The sequence below is a fragment of the Oncorhynchus mykiss genome, unplaced genomic scaffold (assembly GCF_013265735.2).
Source record: "Oncorhynchus mykiss isolate Arlee unplaced genomic scaffold, USDA_OmykA_1.1 un_scaffold_859, whole genome shotgun sequence".
NCBI classification, from domain to species: Eukaryota; Metazoa; Chordata; class Actinopteri; order Salmoniformes; family Salmonidae; genus Oncorhynchus; species Oncorhynchus mykiss.
In genome coordinates, this window is record NW_023494306.1 from 27,501 (window position 1) to 43,364 (window position 15,864).

The 15,864-nt window shown below is 45.8% G+C and overlaps 29 non-coding genes and 1 pseudogene across 29 annotated transcripts in view; all 30 read right to left on the bottom strand.

Moving 5' to 3' along the window:
• Positions 1-36, bottom strand: part of LOC118963436 — a 119-nt gene extending 83 nt beyond the window's left edge. The window contains exon 1 of the ribosomal RNA XR_005050612.1: positions 1-36. This exon is cut by the window's left edge and continues 83 nt beyond it. This is a non-coding gene — a ribosomal RNA (5S ribosomal RNA).
• A 177-nt stretch (positions 37-213) lies between these two features.
• On the bottom strand, positions 214-332 carry LOC118963437. The gene has a single exon (XR_005050613.1). It is a non-coding gene; the product is annotated as a 5S ribosomal RNA (ribosomal RNA).
• A 424-nt stretch (positions 333-756) lies between these two features.
• Positions 757-875, bottom strand: LOC118963438. Its single transcript, XR_005050614.1, has one exon. It is a non-coding gene; the product is annotated as a 5S ribosomal RNA (ribosomal RNA).
• Positions 876-1,135: 260 nt separating this feature from the next.
• On the bottom strand, positions 1,136-1,254 carry LOC118963439. The gene has a single exon (XR_005050615.1). It is a non-coding gene; the product is annotated as a 5S ribosomal RNA (ribosomal RNA).
• A 6,312-nt stretch (positions 1,255-7,566) lies between these two features.
• Positions 7,567-7,685, bottom strand: LOC118963440. The gene has a single exon (XR_005050616.1). It is a non-coding gene; the product is annotated as a 5S ribosomal RNA (ribosomal RNA).
• A 260-nt stretch (positions 7,686-7,945) lies between these two features.
• LOC118963441 lies at positions 7,946-8,064 on the bottom strand. Its single transcript, XR_005050617.1, has one exon. It is a non-coding gene; the product is annotated as a 5S ribosomal RNA (ribosomal RNA).
• Positions 8,065-8,241: 177 nt separating this feature from the next.
• LOC118963442 lies at positions 8,242-8,360 on the bottom strand. The gene has a single exon (XR_005050618.1). It is a non-coding gene; the product is annotated as a 5S ribosomal RNA (ribosomal RNA).
• Positions 8,361-8,537: 177 nt separating this feature from the next.
• On the bottom strand, positions 8,538-8,656 carry LOC118963443. Its single transcript, XR_005050619.1, has one exon. It is a non-coding gene; the product is annotated as a 5S ribosomal RNA (ribosomal RNA).
• A 260-nt stretch (positions 8,657-8,916) lies between these two features.
• On the bottom strand, positions 8,917-9,035 carry LOC118963444. The gene has a single exon (XR_005050620.1). It is a non-coding gene; the product is annotated as a 5S ribosomal RNA (ribosomal RNA).
• Positions 9,036-9,212: 177 nt separating this feature from the next.
• Positions 9,213-9,321, bottom strand: LOC118963494 (annotated as a pseudogene).
• A 177-nt stretch (positions 9,322-9,498) lies between these two features.
• On the bottom strand, positions 9,499-9,617 carry LOC118963446. Its single transcript, XR_005050622.1, has one exon. It is a non-coding gene; the product is annotated as a 5S ribosomal RNA (ribosomal RNA).
• A 177-nt stretch (positions 9,618-9,794) lies between these two features.
• LOC118963447 lies at positions 9,795-9,913 on the bottom strand. Its single transcript, XR_005050623.1, has one exon. It is a non-coding gene; the product is annotated as a 5S ribosomal RNA (ribosomal RNA).
• A 260-nt stretch (positions 9,914-10,173) lies between these two features.
• LOC118963448 lies at positions 10,174-10,292 on the bottom strand. Its single transcript, XR_005050624.1, has one exon. It is a non-coding gene; the product is annotated as a 5S ribosomal RNA (ribosomal RNA).
• Positions 10,293-10,469: 177 nt separating this feature from the next.
• Positions 10,470-10,588, bottom strand: LOC118963449. Its single transcript, XR_005050625.1, has one exon. It is a non-coding gene; the product is annotated as a 5S ribosomal RNA (ribosomal RNA).
• Positions 10,589-10,848: 260 nt separating this feature from the next.
• Positions 10,849-10,967, bottom strand: LOC118963450. Its single transcript, XR_005050626.1, has one exon. It is a non-coding gene; the product is annotated as a 5S ribosomal RNA (ribosomal RNA).
• Positions 10,968-11,144: 177 nt separating this feature from the next.
• LOC118963451 lies at positions 11,145-11,263 on the bottom strand. The gene has a single exon (XR_005050627.1). It is a non-coding gene; the product is annotated as a 5S ribosomal RNA (ribosomal RNA).
• Positions 11,264-11,441: 178 nt separating this feature from the next.
• On the bottom strand, positions 11,442-11,560 carry LOC118963452. The gene has a single exon (XR_005050628.1). It is a non-coding gene; the product is annotated as a 5S ribosomal RNA (ribosomal RNA).
• A 260-nt stretch (positions 11,561-11,820) lies between these two features.
• Positions 11,821-11,939, bottom strand: LOC118963453. The gene has a single exon (XR_005050629.1). It is a non-coding gene; the product is annotated as a 5S ribosomal RNA (ribosomal RNA).
• Positions 11,940-12,116: 177 nt separating this feature from the next.
• LOC118963454 lies at positions 12,117-12,235 on the bottom strand. The gene has a single exon (XR_005050630.1). It is a non-coding gene; the product is annotated as a 5S ribosomal RNA (ribosomal RNA).
• A 260-nt stretch (positions 12,236-12,495) lies between these two features.
• Positions 12,496-12,614, bottom strand: LOC118963455. Its single transcript, XR_005050631.1, has one exon. It is a non-coding gene; the product is annotated as a 5S ribosomal RNA (ribosomal RNA).
• Positions 12,615-12,791: 177 nt separating this feature from the next.
• LOC118963457 lies at positions 12,792-12,910 on the bottom strand. The gene has a single exon (XR_005050633.1). It is a non-coding gene; the product is annotated as a 5S ribosomal RNA (ribosomal RNA).
• A 177-nt stretch (positions 12,911-13,087) lies between these two features.
• LOC118963458 lies at positions 13,088-13,206 on the bottom strand. The gene has a single exon (XR_005050634.1). It is a non-coding gene; the product is annotated as a 5S ribosomal RNA (ribosomal RNA).
• A 260-nt stretch (positions 13,207-13,466) lies between these two features.
• Positions 13,467-13,585, bottom strand: LOC118963459. The gene has a single exon (XR_005050635.1). It is a non-coding gene; the product is annotated as a 5S ribosomal RNA (ribosomal RNA).
• A 177-nt stretch (positions 13,586-13,762) lies between these two features.
• LOC118963460 lies at positions 13,763-13,881 on the bottom strand. The gene has a single exon (XR_005050636.1). It is a non-coding gene; the product is annotated as a 5S ribosomal RNA (ribosomal RNA).
• Positions 13,882-14,058: 177 nt separating this feature from the next.
• LOC118963461 lies at positions 14,059-14,177 on the bottom strand. Its single transcript, XR_005050637.1, has one exon. It is a non-coding gene; the product is annotated as a 5S ribosomal RNA (ribosomal RNA).
• A 261-nt stretch (positions 14,178-14,438) lies between these two features.
• On the bottom strand, positions 14,439-14,557 carry LOC118963462. Its single transcript, XR_005050638.1, has one exon. It is a non-coding gene; the product is annotated as a 5S ribosomal RNA (ribosomal RNA).
• Positions 14,558-14,734: 177 nt separating this feature from the next.
• Positions 14,735-14,853, bottom strand: LOC118963463. The gene has a single exon (XR_005050639.1). It is a non-coding gene; the product is annotated as a 5S ribosomal RNA (ribosomal RNA).
• A 177-nt stretch (positions 14,854-15,030) lies between these two features.
• On the bottom strand, positions 15,031-15,149 carry LOC118963499. The gene has a single exon (XR_005050673.1). It is a non-coding gene; the product is annotated as a 5S ribosomal RNA (ribosomal RNA).
• Positions 15,150-15,409: 260 nt separating this feature from the next.
• LOC118963464 lies at positions 15,410-15,528 on the bottom strand. The gene has a single exon (XR_005050640.1). It is a non-coding gene; the product is annotated as a 5S ribosomal RNA (ribosomal RNA).
• Positions 15,529-15,705: 177 nt separating this feature from the next.
• Positions 15,706-15,824, bottom strand: LOC118963473. The gene has a single exon (XR_005050649.1). It is a non-coding gene; the product is annotated as a 5S ribosomal RNA (ribosomal RNA).
• Positions 15,825-15,864: the final 40 nt, after the last annotated feature.

A 15,864-nucleotide genomic window follows, 5' to 3' on the forward strand; every position in this document is an offset into this window, starting at 1 on the left:
GAGATCAGGCGTACTCAGGCCGGTGTGGCCGTAAGCGAAAGGCAATCTCAAAAAGTGGATGAAATTGCATATACTGTAGCCATAATTTGTAGCACAGATTGTTGGATGAAATACAAACTAACCTTGCTTACTTATTTCAAAGCGAGGGCACATATTTCAGCCTTGTGGGAAAAAACGGACAAAGAGTTGAAATTCCACAAGGCAGTGACAAAAAGCTTACAGCACCTGGTATTCCCAGGCGGTCTCCCATCCAAGTACTAACCAGGCCCGACCCTGCTTAGCTTCCGAGATCGGACGAGATCAGGCGTACTCAGGCCGGTGTGGCCGTAAGCGAAAGGCATTCTCAAAAAGTGGATGAAATTGCATATACTGTAGCCATAATTTGTAGCACAGATTGTTGGATGAAATACAAACTAACCTTGCTTACTTATTTCAAAGCGAGGGCACATATTTCAGCCTTGTGGGAAAAAACGGACAAAGAGTTGAAATTCCACAAGGCAGTGACAAAAAGCTTACAGCACCTGGTATTCCCAGGCGGTCTCCCATCCAAGTACTAACCAGGCCCGACCCTGCTTAGCTTCCGAGATCGGACGAGATCAGCGAGAAATTGCATATACTGTAGCCATAATTTGTAGCACAGATTGTTGGATGAAATACAAACTAACCTTGCTTACTTATTTCAAAGCGAGGGCACATATTTCAGCCTTGTGGGAAAAAACGGACAAAGAGTTGAAATTCCACAAGGCAGTGACAAAAAGCTTACAGCACCTGGTATTCCCAGGCGGTCTCCCATCCAAGTACTAACCAGGCCCGACCCTGCTTAGCTTCCGAGATCGGACGAGATCAGGCGTACTCAGGCCGGTGTGGCCGTAAGCGAGAAACTATCTCTTGGTGCACTATGTAAAGTCAAAGTGAGCCTGATTAACAGCTGTTGCATTTCCAGCATTTAGATAAGCATCTTTGTGTCACTCAAAAAGTGGAAGAAATTGCATATACTGTAGCCATAATTTGTAGCACAGATTGTTGGATGAAATACAAACTAACCTTGCTTACTTATTTCAAAGCGAGGGCACATATTTCAGCCTTGTGGGAAAAAACGGACAAAGAGTTGAAATTCCACAAGGCAGTGACAAAAAGCTTACAGCACCTGGTATTCCCAGGCGGTCTCCCATCCAAGTACTAACCAGGCCCGACCCTGCTTAGCTTCCGAGATCGGACGAGATCAGGCGTACTCAGGCCGGTGTGGCCGTAAGCGAAAGGCATTCTCAAAAAGTGGATGAAATTGCATATACTGTAGCCATAATTTGTAGCACAGATTGTTGGATGAAATACAAACTAACCTTGCTTACTTATTTCAAAGCGAGGGCACATATTTCAGCCTTGTGGGAAAAAACGGACAAAGAGTTGAAATTCCACAAGGCAGTGACAAAAAGCTTACAGCACCTGGTATTCCCAGGCGGTCTCCCATCCAAGTACTAACCAGGCCCGACCCTGCTTAGCTTCCGAGATCGGACGAGATCAGCGAGAAATTGCATATACTGTAGCCATAATTTGTAGCACAGATTGTTGGATGAAATACAAACTAACCTTGCTTACTTATTTCAAAGCGAGGGCACATATTTCAGCCTTGTGGGAAAAAACGGACAAAGAGTTGAAATTCCACAAGGCAGTGACAAAAAGCTTACAGCACCTGGTATTCCCAGGCGGTCTCCCATCCAAGTACTAACCAGGCCCGACCCTGCTTAGCTTCCGAGATCGGACGAGATCAGGCGTACTTTTTTTTTTTTTTTTTTTTTATTATAAAAATTCTTATTTTACATGATATACAAATTTTATCTACACAAACCATTTTAATCAACACAATACTTGACATTGGCAGGCAAACAATTCACCCCCTATCAAATCAAAAATAGAGAAATTCAAATACCAAAACTCAAATTATACTACCATTGCATACAATACTTTGCTAAACCACATTCCACAAGAATAGAGAGTGTTCAAAGCACCTCCTTATCAAGTAGAAACTAAGACATTCTCAAAACAATTCTTTCAAATTTGTACTGAAATCTCCAAAATGTTACACATCAAAACCCATACACCAATCCACCATCCTCCCCCACAGCAATAAATCCACAATCCTTCATAAACACCCTCTCAAAATCCTCCTGCTTAGACCTATACATCAATCCTACATCCTTCCTTACCAAGCCTTCAAACACCTTCCACACTGTCACCCTCTTTTCCTCAAACCTTGCCAAGTTCCTCCTTATATATACTGCATACCTTGCATGTGACAGCAAAAAATTCAATAATACAATATTCCCCCCCTTCACATGCTGACCCACTCCAAACAATACCAAACACCTCCAATCAACCCCACCCATTAACTCTTCTCCCCAGTACCTTTCTAACATGTCCCTCAACCTCACATGGAACCCAGCTACATCAACACATTCAAACATCATGTGCATCAGATTTTCATCTTTGTCTGTGCATACATCACACACACGAGACACTGACCTGTCTACCTGATGTAACACCACCTTGGTAAAAACACGGTTGTGCCTCAACATAAAATCAAAATGGGTACATTCAATACTATTGAGCCTCACTACCATGTTTTCCCACAACCTCTCAACTTCCATCCCTGGAAAAACTTGCCTCCACACTTTCTCCGATGCAGGCGCCCTGACCTTCCTGGTAATAAGCGCCCAGTATACGGCCCTCACCTGGGTAGAGGATAAGGCTTGCATTTTCTCCCCACATTTCACCTGCAACACAGGCAAGGTCTCTAAGACTCCATTACTCAAATGATTGTCCAACAGCCTCACCCACTCCCCTGGAACACACTCCTTTATCCTATCATACATTCTCAACACCATCCCTTTCCTGACATCCTCATCTACCCCCCAGACAGTATCTACGATCGCCTGCTCAGGCAGGAACCCTGGCACCACCTCATACCTAAAGTCCCTCAGTCTTATCATACCCGCCTTCATTATTACCTTACTCTCCAGCATCTTTCCCTCTGATTTCAGCATTGGGTTCAGAAAAACTGGTATATTCAAAATCACCCCAATAGAGTCACACTCATAACTTACTTGCGGTAAGAACTCCGCCCAGGCCCTGAACACCTCCTGATAAAACTCAGGCACCTCTGCATACATGCTGGGCTTGAAACACATTAACAACCCATAATCTCCACAACCTCCACTCCTATGCAACCAATGCCTGAAAAACTCCTTCCACCCCTGACCCTCCTCCCCATACAAAAACCGTTGTACTCTCTTCACCCTCATGGCTTTTAACTTCACCTCCAGATCTATTAATCTCAAACCACCCCTATCATAATCTGCTATCATTACATCATGAGCAATCTTCACCCCCTTCCCACCCCACAGGAAATCAGACATTAAATTATTAATTCCCTTCAGAGCCCATACAGGCATGTCCATAACCCCTAAGGTATACACACATTTTGACATTAACAATGCATTCACCACAACCACTTTCCCCCTCAATTTTAATTTCCTTTGTTTCCAGTAATTCAGAGTCGTCTTTATTTTATTAATCACCCCTGTCCAAGTTAAGTCCCTCGCCTCCCGCTCATCTACCCCAATATTCACACCCAAAATTCTCACATGCCCCTTAACAGTCTTAAAAGGAATGTTACATGTAGACATAACAGTATCATCAGCACATAACATTTGAGACTTTTCTACATTCACCTTAGCCCCAGAAGCTCTCCCATACACATCAAAACACTTCATCAGACAATTCACACTCTCTCCATCCCGCAAAGTACAGGTGGTGTCATCAGCATAATGATGCAGTACACTGACGCCTCCCCCCGGGAGGTCCACTCCATGCACTCCTCCATTCCGCTTTACAAACGCCGCTAAAGGCTCTACTGAGACGCTGTATAGTAGTGCAGACAATGGACAACCCTGCCTAACAGACCTGCCCAGGGGAAAAGGATCAGTCAGCACACCATTACATTTCACGACACTGCACGCTGACCCATACAAAAGCTTCACCCATCCTTTAAGACGAGGCCCGAACCCAAATCTTTCCAAGGCCTCTAACAGGAACCGATGCTCCACCCGATCAAAGGCTTTATTCAGATCTAGACAGAGCACCGCCCCACCCACCTCCCCCATCTGCTTCACCACATCCCGGATAGTGCAGAGGGTGTCCACTACATCCCGCCCCGGAACTCCATAGGCCTGAGTAGGTGCTATGATGCTTCCCATCACCTTATTCAACCTATTAGCCATTATCTTCGCAAGCACCTTATTGTCGGAGTTCAAAAGGGTTATTGGTCTGTAGTTCTCTAATTTCAGTCTGCTCCCCTTCCCTTTGTACAACACAGTCAACACACCCATAGCTAAAGATTCAGGGACTACCCTCTTCTCCTCCATACACACATACACACGCAGCATTAGTGGGGCCAGTATGTCACTAAACTCACGGTAAAACTCTGCAGTAAGACCATCTGAACCCGGGCTCTTATTCAAGTTCAGGCCCAATATGGCAGCTTTAACCTCTGCCAATGTAAAATCAGCATCACACATCTCTACATCCTCAGTCGACACCCTAGCCTCTACTGCGTCTAGCACTCTTCTCATACACACTTCATCTACCCCACCCGACGTAAATAAGCCCTTATAAAAAGAATGCACTGTATTCAAAATTCCTTCCAGATCTGTCACCCTCTCCCCCCTCTCATTTATCAGCTCAGTTAGAAAACTCCTTTCCTGCTTCCTCCTTTCTAACCCCAGGAAAAAAGCAGTATTTCTCTCCCCCTCCACCACATACTGTGCTCTACTCCTCACCACTGCCCCCATGCACCTGTGCCTCTCTACGACCCTCAACTCCTCCCTCACCCTCAGGTACTCTGTCACATCATAGCCTGGGCAGTTTTCTACCTTTTCTAACTCCAATAACAGGCGAGATTTAAGAATCCCCTCCTCCCTCCTCCTTGTCACATTTGCCCGTCTTGCACTAGATATTGCCAGCCGCTTGAACTCCCCTTTTAATCCTTCCCACCACACACTCACATCCGACTCAAATAAAGGATCTGACACGGCGTCATTCACACACTCTTTCACTGCTGCCCTAAACACCTCATCCTTCAGCATACTGGCATTAAGACACCACAAACCACCCCCCCTCCCCTCCCCTGATGCACCCAGCCTGAAAAGCAGAGCATCATGGTCACTAAAAAATGTGTGTGAATACTTTACCCCCACAACCAAGTGCGCAACCTCTCTATGAGTGAGACACAAATCTATACGTGACTGCTTGAGCTCACCCCTCACCACTTGTCTTCGAGAGAACACCCGCTTATCTGGATTCCTCTCCCTCCATATATCCACCCAATCCTCATCCCTCATTAGCCTTAATAGCGCTCCCCGAGATGAGTCAGAGCTAAAATGTGCGCTACTTGAGGCATCTAGCCTATCCATCCATACATTAAAATCCCCAACAAGCAAACAGTTTTTCCCACATAATCCTCCCATAGACATAAACATAACCCTCCTCTCAATTTCATTATTAGGAGCATAGACATTGTACAACGAGTACTCCATATCTTGATAAGTGAAACCCACTCCCACCATTCGACCCACAGTGTCAGCACATAACAAATTTAAGTTAGACACAACGTCATGTTTTACCAAAATAGCTACCCCACATGCCCGCACAGTACCATTACTCACGTACATTAGTCCATTCCATCTCTGCCTTACATTATCCATATACGGCTCAGTCCAATGGGTCTCCTGAAGACATAATATATCCGCAGAGAAGGCTTCCAACACCAGCTCTAGCTTTTCTTTGCTACGAAGTCCATTGGTGTTAATAGATACTAATTAATAGACACCATTATGACTATAAAGAGGGGATGAATCCAGTCCATCATGATTGATCTTTTTTCTTCTTTTTCTTCTTGGTTATCCTGTTCCTTTTACTATCCCAACGCATTGATTGTATGTACTCCAACTCTTCCTCCGACAGCTCTTCTTCAGACTCTTTACGTTTGCGAGAGTCATCCCTTGCATTATCCACCTCCCTAGAGGAGCCCCCCTCTCCACGAGGATCGCCCTCCAACTCTACATCGTCTAGGCTTGAGCTTATCCCTCCATCTTTGGGTGCCTCCCTTCCTTCAATACAAGGCTCCGTCTCCACTTCCTCCTCTGGCTGCCTCTGTTCTTCGTCCTCCTTCTCTCCCTGGGGTTGCTCACTCATGCCAATTTCCTCCCCAGCTTCCTCCACCTCGTTCTCCTCCACGACACTATTTGCGCTGAAATCCTGTGATGCCCAGTCCTGAGCACCTTCCCCATGGGGACAGGAGCACTGCGCTACACCCCTCCCGCATCCAACACAACCTCGCTCTCTCCTCCCATTGCACTCTCGTGCGTAATGCCCCTGCTCACCACACTTATGACATGCGAAATCAGGGCACTCTCGTAGCACGTGCCCTGGCTGGATACACAGCCTACAGACCTTGACCTGCCGATCGTGTATTACTCTGAAGTACTCAGCCCCTTCCAACGTTTCAAATTTGGCAGAATATGGCAACGAGCGCACAGTGTCTGTGAACCTAACTTTACAGAAGCGCGTCCCATCAGCAATGTCCGTCCCCGGCCAGTAGCGCCTTTTCACCGGCGATATAGCAGACACACCCCATGCTCTTAGCCGCTCTGTGATGTCCTCGTCTGTAATATATACTGGGAGGTTTAAGAAGGATACAACCATCTCATCCAGCGATAGATCCTTTGCCATGATTCGACAGCTCCGGATTTTAAATCCATCCATCAGTTTTTCTTTCCCTCTCGCACTTGACAGCGTCACTTCAAATCGCTTTTCATCTTTGACCCGACAGCCGCAGACCAGTCCACAAACTTCTTTAATCCCTCTCAATACCTCCATCATTGTAATCTTCTCTTCTCCCATAATTTCAACAGCCACTGTTAAATTCTTTTCATATTTTTGCGCCTGTCTTGCTGCAGCGCCATTATCCATGTTTCCTTTGTTCGTAGTCTTTTTTCCAGCGTTGGTCAAAGCCATTGTATCCATCCGAATAACGACAGGAGGAAAGTCCCCCAAACAGCAATATGCTGCCGGGGAACAACCCCAAACTATAAATCTAACTTAATCAATTTACAAAAAGAAATTGTACTTCAAAAAGCTCAAAACTCCAACACAAACTCTCTAGAGCAAACACTCAGTCTCAGCGCAATCACTCACACGTGCGTCAATTACCCATCAACAGGTGCGTACTCAGGCCGGTGTGGCCGTAAGCGAGAAACTATCTCTTGGTGCACTATGTAAAGTCAAAGTGAGCCTGATTAACAGCTGTTGCATTTCCACCATTTAGATAAGCATCTTTGTGTCACTCAAAAAGTGGATGAAATTGCATATACTGTAGCCATAATTTGTAGCACAGATTGTTGGATGAAATACAAACTAACCTTGCTTACTTATTTCAAAGCGAGGGCACATATTTCAGCCTTGTGGGAAAAAACGGACAAAGAGTTGAAATTCCACAAGGCAGTGACAAAAAGCTTACAGCACCTGGTATTCCCAGGCGGTCTCCCATCCAAGTACTAACCAGGCCCGACCCTGCTTAGCTTCCGAGATCGGACGAGATCAGGCGTACTCAGGCCGGTGTGGCCGTAAGCAAGAAAATATCTCTTGGTGCACCATGTAAAGTCAAAGTGAGCCTGATTAACAGCTGTTGCATTTCCACCATTTAGATAAGCATCTTTGTGTCACTCAAAAAGTGGAAGAAATTGCATATACTGTAGCCATAATTTGTAGCACAGATTGTTGGATGAAATACAAACTAACCTTGCTTACTTATTTCAAAGCGAGGGCACATATTTCAGCCTTGTGGGAAAAAACGGACAAAGAGTTGAAATTCCACAAGGCAGTGACAAAAAGCTTACAGCACCTGGTATTCCCAGGCGGTCTCCCATCCAAGTACTAACCAGGCCCGACCCTGCTTAGCTTCCGAGATCGGACGAGATCAGGCGTACTCAGGCCGGTGTGGCCGTAAGCGAAAGGCGATCTCAAAAAGTGGATGAAATTGCATATACTGTAGCCATAATTTGTAGCACAGATTGTTGGATGAAATACAAACTAACCTTGCTTACTTATTTCAAAGCGAGGGCACATATTTCAGCCTTGTGGGAAAAAACGGACAAAGAGTTGAAATTCCACAAGGCAGTGACAAAAAGCTTACAGCACCTGGTATTCCCAGGCGGTCTCCCATCCAAGTACTAACCAGGCCCGACCCTGCTTAGCTTCCGAGATCGGACGAGATCAGGCGTACTCAGGCCGGTGTGGCCGTAAGCGAAAGGGGATCTCAAAAAGTGGATGAAATTGCATATACTGTAGCCATAATTTGTAGCACAGATTGTTGGATGAAATACAAACTAACCTTGCTTACTTATTTCAAAGCGAGGGCACATATTTCAGCCTTGTGGGAAAAAACGGACAAAGAGTTGAAATTCCACAAGGCAGTGACAAAAAGCTTACAGCACCTGGTATTCCCAGGCGGTCTCCCATCCAAGTACTAACCAGGCCCGACCCTGCTTAGCTTCCGAGATCGGACGAGATCAGGCGTACTCAGGCCGGTGTGGCCGTAAGCGAGAAACTATCTCTTGGTGCACCATGTAAAGTCAAAGTGAGCCTGATTAACAGCTGTTGCATTTCCACCATTTAGATAAGCATCTTTGTGTCACTCAAAAAGTGGAAGAAATTGCATATACTGTAGCCATAATTTGTAGCACAGATTGTTGGATGAAATACAAACTAACCTTGCTTACTTATTTCAAAGCGAGGGCACATATTTCAGCCTTGTGGGAAAAAACGGACAAAGAGTTGAAATTCCACAAGGCAGTGACAAAAAGCTTACAGCACCTGGTATTCCCAGGCGGTCTCCCATCCAAGTACTAACCAGGCCCGACCCTGCTTAGCTTCCGAGATCGGACGAGATCAGGCGTACTCAGGCCGGTGTGGCCGTAAGCGAAAGGCGATCTCAAAAAGTGGATGAAATTGCATATACTGTAGCCATAATTTGTAGCACAGATTGTTGGATGAAATACAAACTAACCTTGCTTACTTATTTCAAAGCGAGGGCACATATTTCAGCCTTGTGGGAAAAAACGGACAAAGAGTTGAAATTCCACAAGGCAGTGACAAAAAGCTTACAGCACCTGGTATTCCCAGGCGGTCTCCCATCCAAGTACTAACCAGGCCCGACCCTGCTTAGCTTCCGAGATCGGGCGTACTCAGGCCGGTGTGGCCGTAAGCGAAAGGCGATCTCAAAAAGTGGATGAAATTGCATATACTGTAGCCATAATTTGTAGCACAGATTGTTGGATGAAATACAAACTAACCTTGCTTACTTATTTCAAAGCGAGGGCACATATTTCAGCCTTGTGGGAAAAAACGGACAAAGAGTTGAAATTCCACAAGGCAGTGACAAAAAGCTTACAGCACCTGGTATTCCCAGGCGGTCTCCCATCCAAGTACTAACCAGGCCCGACCCTGCTTAGCTTCCGAGATCGGACGAGATCAGGCGTACTCAGGCCGGTGTGGCCGTAAGCGAAAGGCGATCTCAAAAAGTGGATGAAATTGCATATACTGTAGCCATAATTTGTAGCACAGATTGTTGGATGAGATACAAACTAACCTTGCTTACTTATTTCAAAGCGAGGGCACATATTTCAGCCTTGTGGGAAAAAACGGACAAAGAGTTGAAATTCCACAAGGCAGTGACAAAAAGCTTACAGCACCTGGTATTCCCAGGCGGTCTCCCATCCAAGTACTAACCAGGCCCGACCCTGCTTAGCTTCCGAGATCGGACGAGATCAGGCGTACTCAGGCCGGTGTGGCCGTAAGCGAGAAACTATCTCTTGGTGCACCATGTAAAGTCAAAGTGAGCCTGATTAACAGCTGTTGCATTTCCACCATTTAGATAAGCATCTTTGTGTCACTCAAAAAGTGGAAGAAATTGCATATACTGTAGCCATAATTTGTAGCACAGATTGTTGGATGAAATACAAACTAACCTTGCTTACTTATTTCAAAGCGAGGGCACATATTTCAGCCTTGTGGGAAAAAACGGACAAAGAGTTGAAATTCCACAAGGCAGTGACAAAAAGCTTACAGCACCTGGTATTCCCAGGCGGTCTCCCATCCAAGTACTAACCAGGCCCGACCCTGCTTAGCTTCCGAGATCGGACGAGATCAGGCGTACTCAGGCCGGTGTGGCCGTAAGCGAAAGGCGATCTCAAAAAGTGGATGAAATTGCATATACTGTAGCCATAATTTGTAGCACAGATTGTTGGATGAAATAGAAACTAACCTTGCTTACTTATTTCAAAGCGAGGGCACATATTTCAGCCTTGTGGGAAAAAACGGACAAAGAGTTGAAATTCCACAAGGCAGTGACAAAAAGCTTACAGCACCTGGTATTCCCAGGCGGTCTCCCATCCAAGTACTAACCAGGCCCGACCCTGCTTAGCTTCCGAGATCGGACGAGATCAGGCGTACTCAGGCCGGTGTGGCCGTAAGCGAGAAACTATCTCTTGGTGCACCATGTAAAGTCAAAGTGAGCCTGATTAACAGCTGTTGCATTTCCACCATTTAGATAAGCATCTTTGTGTCACTCAAAAAGTGGAAGAAATTGCATATACTGTAGCCATAATTTGTAGCACAGATTGTTGGATGAAATACAAACTAACCTTGCTTACTTATTTCAAAGCGAGGGCACATATTTCAGCCTTGTGGGAAAAAACGGACAAAGAGTTGAAATTCCACAAGGCAGTGACAAAAAGCTTACAGCACCTGGTATTCCCAGGCGGTCTCCCATCCAAGTACTAACCAGGCCCGACCCTGCTTAGCTTCCGAGATCGGACGAGATCAGGCGTACTCAGGCCGGTGTGGCCGTAAGCGAAAGGCGATCTCAAAAAGTGGATGAAATTGCATATACTGTAGCCATAATTTGTAGCACAGATTGTTGGATGAGATACAAACTAACCTTGCTTACTTATTTCAAAGCGAGGGCACATATTTCAGCCTTGTGGGAAAAAACGGACAAAGAGTTGAAATTCCACAAGGCAGTGACAAAAAGCTTACAGCACCTGGTATTCCCAGGCGGTCTCCCATCCAAGTACTAACCAGGCCCGACCCTGCTTAGCTTCCGAGATCGGACGAGATCAGGCGTACTCAGGCCGGTGTGGCCGTAAGCGAAAGGCGATCTCAAAAAGTGGATGAAATTGCATATACTGTAGCCATAATTTGTAGCACAGATTGTTGGATGAAATACAAACTAACCTTGCTTACTTATTTCAAAGCGAGGGCACATATTTCAGCCTTGTGGGAAAAAAACGGACAAAGAGTTGAAATTCCACAAGGCAGTGACAAAAAGCTTACAGCACCTGGTATTCCCAGGCGGTCTCCCATCCAAGTACTAACCAGGCCCGACCCTGCTTAGCTTCCGAGATCGGACGAGATCAGGCGTACTCAGGCCGGTGTGGCCGTAAGCGAGAAACTATCTCTTGGTGCACCATGTAAAGTCAAAGTGAGCCTGATTAACAGCTGTTGCATTTCCACCATTTAGATAAGCATCTTTGTGTCACTCAAAAAGTGGAAGAAATTGCATATACTGTAGCCATAATTTGTAGCACAGATTGTTGGATGAAATACAAACTAACCTTGCTTACTTATTTCAAAGCGAGGGCACATATTTCAGCCTTGTGGGAAAAAACGGACAAAGAGTTGAAATTCCACAAGGCAGTGACAAAAAGCTTACAGCACCTGGTATTCCCAGGCGGTCTCCCATCCAAGTACTAACCAGGCCCGACCCTGCTTAGCTTCCGAGATCGGACGAGATCAGGCGTACTCAGGCCGGTGTGGCCGTAAGCGAAAGGCGATCTCAAAAAGTGGATGAAATTGCATATACTGTAGCCATAATTTGTAGCACAGATTGTTGGATGAAATACAAACTAACCTTGCTTACTTATTTCAAAGCGAGGGCACATATTTCAGCCTTGTGGGAAAAAACGGACAAAGAGTTGAAATTCCACAAGGCAGTGACAAAAAGCTTACAGCACCTGGTATTCCCAGGCGGTCTCCCATCCAAGTACTAACCAGGCCCGACCCTGCTTAGCTTCCGAGATCGGACGAGATCAGGCGTACTCAGGCCGGTGTGGCCGTAAGCGAGAAACTATCTCTTGGTGCACCATGTAAAGTCAAAGTGAGCCTGATTAACAGCTGTTGCATTTCCACCATTTAGATAAGCATCTTTGTGTCACTCAAAAAGTGGAAGAAATTGCATATACTGTAGCCATAATTTGTAGCACAGATTGTTGGATGAAATACAAACTAACCTTGCTTACTTATTTCAAAGCGAGGGCACATATTTCAGCCTTGTGGGAAAAAACGGACAAAGAGTTGAAATTCCACAAGGCAGTGACAAAAAGCTTACAGCACCTGGTATTCCCAGGCGGTCTCCCATCCAAGTACTAACCAGGCCCGACCCTGCTTAGCTTCCGAGATCGGACGAGATCAGGCGTACTCAGGCCGGTGTGGCCGTAAGCGAAAGGCGATCTCAAAAAGTGGATGAAATTGCATATACTGTAGCCATAATTTGTAGCACAGATTGTTGGATGAGATACAAACTAACCTTGCTTACTTATTTCAAAGCGAGGGCACATATTTCAGCCTTGTGGGAAAAAACGGACAAAGAGTTGAAATTCCACAAGGCAGTGACAAAAAGCTTACAGCACCTGGTATTCCCAGGCGGTCTCCCATCCAAGTACTAACCAGGCCCGACCCTGCTTAGCTTCCGAGATCGGACGAGATCAGGCGTACTCAGGCCGGTGTGGCCGTAAGCGAAAGGCGATCTCAAAAAGTGGATGAAATTGCATATACTGTAGCCATAATTTGTAGCACAGATTGTTGGATGAAATACAAACTAACCTTGCTTACTTATTTCAAAGCGAGGGCACATATTTCAGCCTTGTGGGAAAAAACGGACAAAGAGTTGAAATTCCACAAGGCAGTGACAAAAAGCTTACAGCACCTGGTATTCCCAGGCGGTCTCCCATCCAAGTACTAACCAGGCCCGACCCTGCTTAGCTTCCGAGATCGGACGAGATCAGGCGTACTCAGGCCGGTGTGGCCGTAAGCGAGAAACTATCTCTTGGTGCACCATGTAAAGTCAAAGTGAGCCTGATTAACAGCTGTTGCATTTCCACCATTTAGATAAGCATCTTTGTGTCACTCAAAAAGTGGAAGAAATTGCATATACTGTAGCCATAATTTGTAGCACAGATTGTTGGATGAAATACAAACTAACCTTGCTTACTTATTTCAAAGCGAGGGCACATATTTCAGCCTTGTGGGAAAAAACGGACAAAGAGTTGAAATTCCACAAGGCAGTGACAAAAAGCTTACAGCACCTGGTATTCCCAGGCGGTCTCCCATCCAAGTACTAACCAGGCCCGACCCTGCTTAGCTTCCGAGATCGGACGAGATCAGGCGTACTCAGGCCGGTGTGGCCGTAAGCGAAAGGCGATCTCAAAAAGTGGATGAAATTGCATATACTGTAGCCATAATTTGTAGCACAGATTGTTGGATGAGATACAAACTAACCTTGCTTACTTATTTCAAAGCGAGGGCACATATTTCAGCCTTGTGGGAAAAAACGGACAAAGAGTTGAAATTCCACAAGGCAGTGACAAAAAGCTTACAGCACCTGGTATTCCCAGGCGGTCTCCCATCCAAGTACTAACCAGGCCCGACCCTGCTTAGCTTCCGAGATCGGACGAGATCAGGCGTACTCAGGCCGGTGTGGCCGTAAGCGAAAGGCGATCTCAAAAAGTGGATGAAATTGCATATACTGTAGCCATAATTTGTAGCACAGATTGTTGGATGAAATACAAACTAACCTTGCTTACTTATTTCAAAGCGAGGGCACATATTTCAGCCTTGTGGGAAAAAACGGACAAAGAGTTGAAATTCCACAAGGCAGTGACAAAAAGCTTACAGCACCTGGTATTCCCAGGCGGTCTCCCATCCAAGTACTAACCAGGCCCGACCCTGCTTAGCTTCCGAGATCGGACGAGATCAGGCGTACTCAGGCCGGTGTGGCCGTAAGCGAGAAACTATCTCTTGGTGCACCATGTAAAGTCAAAGTGAGCCTGATTAACAGCTGTTGCATTTCCACCATTTAGATAAGCATCTTTGTGTCACTCAAAAAGTGGAAGAAATTGCATATACTGTAGCCATAATTTGTAGCACAGATTGTTGGATGAAATACAAACTAACCTTGCTTACTTATTTCAAAGCGAGGGCACATATTTCAGCCTTGTGGGAAAAAAACGGACAAAGAGTTGAAATTCCACAAGGCAGTGACAAAAAGCTTACAGCACCTGGTATTCCCAGGCGGTCTCCCATCCAAGTACTAACCAGGCCCGACCCTGCTTAGCTTCCGAGATCGGACGAGATCAGGCGTACTCAGGCCGGTGTGGCCGTAAGCGAAAGGTGATCTCAAAAAGTGGATGAAATTGCATATACTGTAGCCATAATTTGTAGCACAGATTGTTGGATGAGATACAAACTAACCTTGCTTACTTATTTCAAAGCGAGGGCACATATTTCAGCCTTGTGGGAAAAAACGGACAAAGAGTTGAAATTCCACAAGGCAGTGACAAAAAGCTTACAGCACCTGGTATTCCCAGGCGGTCTCCCATCCAAGTACTAACCAGGCCCGACCCTGCTTAGCTTCCGAGATCGGACGAGATCAGGCGTACTCAGGCCGGTGTGGCCGTAAGCGAAAGGCGATCTCAAAAAGTGGATGAAATTGCATATACTGTAGCCATAATTTGTAGCACAGATTGTTGGATGAAATACAAACTAACCTTGCTTACTTATTTCAAAGCGAGGGCACATATTTCAGCCTTGTGGGAAAAAACGGACAAAGAGTTGAAATTCCACAAGGCAGTGACAAAAAGCTTACAGCACCTGGTATTCCCAGGCGGTCTCCCATCCAAGTACTAACCAGGCCCGATCCTGCTTAGCTTCCGAGATCGGACGAGATCAGGCGTACTCAGGCCGGTGTGGCCGTAAGCGAGAAACTATCTCTTGGTGCACCATGTAAAGTCAAAGTGAGCCTGATTAACAGCTGTTGCATTTCCACCATTTAGATAAGCATCTTTGTGTCACTCAAAAAGTGGAAGAAATTGCATATACTGTAGCCATAATTTGTAGCACAGATTGTTGGATGAAATACAAACTAACCTTGCTTACTTATTTCAAAGCGAGGGCACATATTTCAGCCTTGTGGGAAAAAACGGACAAAGAGTTGAAATTCCACAAGGCAGTGACAAAAAGCTTACAGCACCTGGTATTCCCAGGCGGTCTCCCATCCAAGTACTAACCAGGCCCGACCCTGCTTAGCTTCCGAGATCGGACGAGATCAGGCGTACTCAGGCCGGTGTGGCCGTAAGCGAAAGGCGATCTCAAAAAGTGGATGAAATTGCATATACTGTAGCCATAATTTGTAGCACAGATTGTTGGATGAGATACAAACTAACCTTGCTTACTTATTTCAAAGCGAGGGCACATATTTCAGCCTTGTGGGAAAAAACGGACAAAGAGTTGAAATTCCACAAGGCAGTGACAAAAAGCTTACAGCACCTGGTATTCCCAGGCGGTCTCCCATCCAAGTACTAACCAGGCCCGACCCTGCTTAGCTTCCGAGATCGGACGAGATCAGGGGTACTAAGGCCGGTGTGGCCGTAAGCGAAAGGCGATCTCAAAAAGTGGATGAAATTGCATATACTG